The following is a 6016-nucleotide window of genomic DNA, read 5'->3' as shown; positions in this document are numbered from 1 at the left end:
TTTTGCGGTATGCGGGTCTCTCACTGTTGTGGCCTCTCCCATTGTGGAGCACAGGCTCCGGATGCGCAGGCTCAGCGGTCATGGCTCATGGGCCCAGCCGCTCCACGGCATGTGGGATCTTCCCAGACTGGGGCACGAACCCGTGTCCCCTGCATCAGCAGGCGGAATCTCAACCACTGCGCCACCAGGGAAGCCCAGTTTACCCACCTTTGAAGGAGATATTGTGCTCCTCATTCTCTGTTCTCTAGCTGGACTCTCTACCCTTTCCCTCTTGCTCTGAACCCTGAAGGCTAACCTTGATGACCACATCACCCAGGCCCCCTGGCCCTCAGTGTCCATGGGAGGCACTGGTAGGAGAGTGGTGAGGAGAAGAGAGATGGGGCATTTCCTCCTGCTTTCCCGTAGGTCAGGGTCTAGCAGTAGCTGCTTCTCTCCCACCAGGAGGGTCCTCCTCCCCAGAACCAGCCCTCACTGGGCTCCCTGTGGTAACAAACATTGTCCTTTCAACCCTGCTCATCTCTGTATGTAGTCCCTTCACAGAAGCCCTTCATTTGAACCATCTGAGGTTTCATGACACGGTGTTCCCAGAAGAAACAGCTGTATGCAAGTCCTTTGAATTTGGTAGCCACCTGTATCATACCTTTGTGCATGATTGAACCAACTAATAGTATTACCAAAGGTGACAAGAGAACTGTGGGTCAAGTGACCCCAGGGGAGCAATGGAAGGGCTGGGAGACAAGCTTTGTTTACAGGAACACCCCTTCTGAGGTGCTGGGCCAAGCCCCTCTACTTAATTTCTCCCACACATGGCCATGTTTCAGGGAAAATATATGTGTACAAGAAAAGTTTTTAAAATTGCGTTTTTCTACTAGTGTAGGCATTATGCTAGAGATACTTTACAGTTCTAATTGATCTTTAGTTGGCAGTGGTCCTAACCCTTTGGTTGGGAAGGGTTGGGCTTTGTTTCTCAGTCCCAGTATTTCTGGGAAGTCACCAATGACTTTTTAACCAGTTGACCTGTCCCAGGAGAAGCTTGTCGTTAAAAATGATTCACTTACAACAACAAACTCCATTGTAAAGTGAGTAGCTCCTCGCTAATTTATCCATGATAGGTTTGTTACTGTAGCTGTTGCTTTTAAAGCCTTCTCACCTTTACATTTGTCTGAGGGCTGGAAATGAGCAGTGAGGGATGTGAAAGGCAAAGGCCACTTCTGTGTGAGTGTAAGGACCCTGGAGCCACACCACTAGGGTTCAATTCCTAGTTTGTACTAATTAGCTGTGTAAACTTGGGCCAGTTACCCTCTCTGGGCCTTAGTTTCCTTGTCTTTAAAATGGAGATGATGACAACCATGCATCTCATAAGGTTGCTGTGAGGAGTAAATGAATTAATATTTAATCCTATGTGCTCTTAGGACAGGGCATAGTGTGTAGTCAATGCTGTATATACTTTGGTACTACTACTGTTACCATTTTTTTTCTGATAGTGTGCAAGTTTAGAGGGCATTTGAAATCTGGGATATGTAGAGGAAAAGGTCTCTCTGATGATGGCTAGCTAAAAGATCCATAGATTGTATAGAACATTCACTCTCTATTAGAAACTCCCCCAGGAGTCTAGACATTTTGTGAATATTGCTCACAATATCTTTGGACACAAGAAATAGGGTCCAGACCCAAGCACAAAGGTGGGCCTGGTATCTGGTTGTATGACCACATCCATAGATGCTGGTGATGTCACTTCAGAAGTACTGAAGTGAGGTACTGAGGTATGCTGTGGTACAAGGTATGCTGAGGTATGAGGTATGCTGAGGTTCGAGGTATGCTGAGATTCAAGTTATGCTGCGTTTATAGCCTGTTTATATCTTATACAACATGTTCATATAACATACATAAATGTGTTTATAACCTGTTCATTACTGAGTGCAATAAAATCTGTAAGGCACATTCATCAGACTGTAGAGTACATACAGCTGAGGGAAACAAGGAATGTATTGCCTGATAGAATTAGAATTCCAAACAACTTGCCAGAAGGATTCTAATAACATTGTATTTAATAGGGATAAACATTTAGTCTGTGAAATATCCAGTTGAACTAAGTGAAGGGTGGTTGAACCTGTAGTTTTCGTTCCTCAATATCCCCTCACCCTGCTGGTAACCTTAACCTGATTATTCTCTAGGGACCACCTCCTCTCCACTTTCAGCACAGGCGGTTGACTACATTCCTGCTCAGGGCCAGAACATGTGACCTAGAACTAGCCATTCAGCACCAGCATTATCCTGGCCACAGATATTGGTTCAGGGATGTGCCTCAATCAGAGCCCATAAAAGACAATGATATTTTGGATATTTGGGGAGTGCTGGGAACAAGTTTTGTTCTACCACCCATGAAACTGGGAGTTATGGGGGGGACATCTTATGGGTGGAGAGCTTATGAATGAAGACAACACAAGAAGAGCAGAGCTGTGCTAAGAGAAAGAAATAATTGAGACCTGATGACATCATTTGAATTCCTGAATCAAGCCATACCTTAAGCCAGCACCATTTCTGGAACATTTACATGTCCCAATAAATTTCTTTTTTTGCTTAAGTCAGTTTGCATAGATTTTATGTGTTTGTTTTTCTTTTTAATCACTGCAAGAGTTCTAACAGAAGGTTTTAGTGGTGGCACATTAAAAAAGCATTTAGGGATTTAGTTGGGCAATTAACACTATAGGAATTAACAGTGATCTCTGGCTGCAGTAATAATAGTCTAGTAATGAGACTGAGGGAGATAATAGGCTTTCTCCATTCTTTTTTTTTTTTAACACTAAAGAGGCTTTTAATTATGTAGTATTATCTCTAAGTACAAAGACTTTCCCAATCACGTCACTTAGAGATCATTTTAACCACTGCTCTGTTTGGCTGCCAGTCTCTTGTCTCTCTCCTCAGCAACGGTAAGGCGGACACCCTTTCCACGAGGAAGAGAGATCCATGCTTTGTTGCCTTTGCCAATAATGAAAATGTTGGAGAGCCGGGTGGCAAAGCTATTGCCGTTGGCATCTTTCACATGAACTACATCAAAAGAACCAGGATGTCTCTCCCGGTTAGTGATCACATCAATTCTTCCCAGCTTAGCACCTCCAGTCACCATACACAGGTTACCAGTGTCAAATTAGATGAAATCAGTAATCTTGCCAGTCTCCAAATCAATTTGAATGGTATCATTCACCTTGATGAGGGGATCAGGGTAGCGGATGGTGCGAGCATCATGGGTCACCAGATGAGGGATTCCTTTTGTCCCCACACAGATCTTTCTCACTTTGCATAACTTATACTTGGCCTCCTCAGGTGTAATATGATGAACAGCAAAGCGACCCTTGGTGTCATAGATCAGATGAAAATTCTCTCCAGTCTTGTCAATGCTTCTAGTAATGAGACTGAGGGAGATAATAGGCTTTCTCCATTCTTTTTTTTTTTTAACACTAAAGAGGCTTTTAATTATGTAGTATTATCTCTAAGTACAAAGACTTTCCCAATCACGTCACTTAGAGATCATTTTATACACTGCTCTGTTTGGCTGCCAGTCTCTTGTCTCTCTCCTCAGCAACGGTAAGGCGGACACCCTTTCCACGAGGAAGAGAGATCCATGCTTTGTTGCCTTTGCCAATAATGAAAATGTTGGAGAGCCGGGTGGCAAAGCTATTGCCGTTGGCATCTTTCACATGAACTACATCAAAAGAACCAGGATGTCTCTCCCGGTTAGTGATCACATCAATTCTTCCCAGCTTAGCACCTCCAGTCACCATACACAGGTTACCAGTGTCAAATTAGATGAAATCAGTAATCTTGCCAGTCTCCAAATCAATTTGAATGGTATCATTCACCTTGATGAGGGGATCAGGGTAGCGGATGGTGCGAGCATCATGGGTCACCAGATGAGGGATTCCTTTTGTCCCCACACAGATCTTTCTCACTTTGCATAACTTATACTTGGCCTCCTCAGGTGTAATATGATGAACAGCAAAGCGACCCTTGGTGTCATAGATCAGATGAAAATTCTCTCCAGTCTTGTCAATGCTGATGACATCCATAAAACCAGCAGGGTAGGTTATATCAGTGCGGACCTTGCCATCAATCTTAATGAAACGCTGCATGCAGATCTTCTTTACTTTATCTCCTATTAGGGCATATTTAAGTCTGTTCCTTAGGAAAATAATTAGGGGGAGACATTCCCTCAGCTTGTGGGGACCAGTAGATGGATGAGGAGCAAACACACCAGTCAGTTTATCCAGCATCCAATGCTTTGGAGCTGCTATGCGCTTCAGGTGCTTCTTAGGACCACGAGCCATGGCTGCGCTAGGCACAGAAAGAGTTTTTTTCCGTTCTTAACTGGTCAGTGTTATGTTGAGGTCTATGGCCCATGGATTAAATGGGCTATAGGTAGCTGGAGAACATTCGGAGGAGAGTGACCAGAGTATGACTGGACTTCATGTCACCTGATGAACAGTGGAAGGAAACAGATCTGTTCACTCTGAAGATTACTCTGTGTGGTCATGATGGTTGCCTTCAGATATTTGAAGAGGTTTTTTTGTTTTGTTTTGTTTTTTAAATTTAAAAAACCATGGTAAATATACATATGCCATTTTAACCACTTTTAAGTGTAGAGTTCAGTGGCTTGATGTACATTCACACTGTTGCAACCATCACCACTATTCATCTCCAGAACTCTTTTCAGCTTCTAAAACTCAAACTCTGTTTCCATTAGACAAAAACTCCCCATTCCTCCCTCCCCTCCATCTCCTGGAAACCACCATTCCATTTTCTGTCTCTATGAATTTGACCACTCTAGATATCTCATTTAAGTGGAATCAGTAGTATTTGTCCTTTTGTTACTGGCTTATTTCACTTAGCATAATGTCCTCGAGATTCATCCACATTGTAGCATGTGTCAGAATTTCCTTCTTTTTAAAGGTTGAATGATAATCTGTTGTTATGTATGTACCACATTTTGTTTATTCATTCATCTACTGGTGGACACTTGGGTTGTTTCCACCTTTTGGCTATTGTGAATAATGTTGCTGCAAACATCGGTATAAAAATAACTCTTGCAGACTCTTCTGAGTATATACTTACAAGTGAAATTGCTGGATCACATGATAGTTCTATTTTTAATTTTTTAAGGAACCACCGTACTGTTTTCCAATGTGGCTGCAACATTTTATATTCTTACCAACAATGCACAAGGGTTCCAATTTCCCCATGTCCTTACCAACACTTTTATTTCCTGTTTTTGCTTGTTTGTTGTAATAATAGCGAGCCTAATGGGTGTGAAGTGATATCTTGTGGTTTTGATTTGCATTTCCCTATGATTAGAGATGCTGAGCATTTTTTCATATGCTTTTTTGGCCATTTGTATATCTTCTTTGGAGAAATGTCTAAGTCCTTTGCCCATTTTTTTTTTTTTTTAGATGTTGGGGGTAGGAGTTAATTAATTAATTAATTAATTTTTGCTGTGTTGCGTCTTTGTTTCTGTGTGAGGGCTTTCTCTAGTTGTGGCAAGCAGGGGTCACTCTTCATCGCGGTGCGCGGGCCTCTCACTATGGCGGCCTCTGTTGTTGCAGAGCACAGGCTCCAGATGCTCAGGCTCAGTAGTTGTGGCTCACGGGCCCAGTTGCTCCATGGCATGTGGGATCCTCCCAGACCAGAGCTCGAACCCATGTCCCCTGCATTAGCAGGCAGATTCTCAACCACTGCGCCACCAGGGAAGCCCCCTTTGCCCATTGTTTGCTTTTCTGTTAAGTTGTAGAAATTCTTTATATATTCTGGATATTAACTCTATATTAGATATATAATTTGTATACATTTTCTCCCATTCTGTGGGTTGCCTTATCGCTCTGTTGATAGTATCGATGTATAAAAGCATTTAACTTTGATGTAGTTCAATTTGTCTACCTTTTGTTGTCTGTGCTTTTGACATCACATCTAAGAAATTACAGTAAGCCCACTACATATGAACAAGTTCTGTTCTGAGAGTGTGTTT

The 6016-nt window shown here is 42.6% G+C and overlaps 2 pseudogenes; both read right to left on the bottom strand.

Annotated features, from left to right (window-relative positions):
- Positions 1 to 2863: 2863 nt before the first annotated feature.
- On the bottom strand, positions 2864 to 3532 carry LOC112413425 (40S ribosomal protein S4, X isoform-like; annotated as a pseudogene).
- Positions 3519 to 4332, bottom strand: LOC112413432 (40S ribosomal protein S4, X isoform-like; annotated as a pseudogene).
- Positions 4333 to 6016: the final 1684 nt, after the last annotated feature.

Source organism: Neophocaena asiaeorientalis, unplaced genomic scaffold (genome assembly GCF_003031525.2).
Source record: "Neophocaena asiaeorientalis asiaeorientalis breed wild unplaced genomic scaffold, Neophocaena_asiaeorientalis_V1.1 scaffold198, whole genome shotgun sequence".
Classification (NCBI taxonomy): domain Eukaryota; kingdom Metazoa; phylum Chordata; class Mammalia; order Artiodactyla; family Phocoenidae; genus Neophocaena; species Neophocaena asiaeorientalis.
The sequence above is the reverse complement of the archived record's forward strand: the minus strand, read 5'-3'. Positions and strand labels throughout refer to the sequence as shown.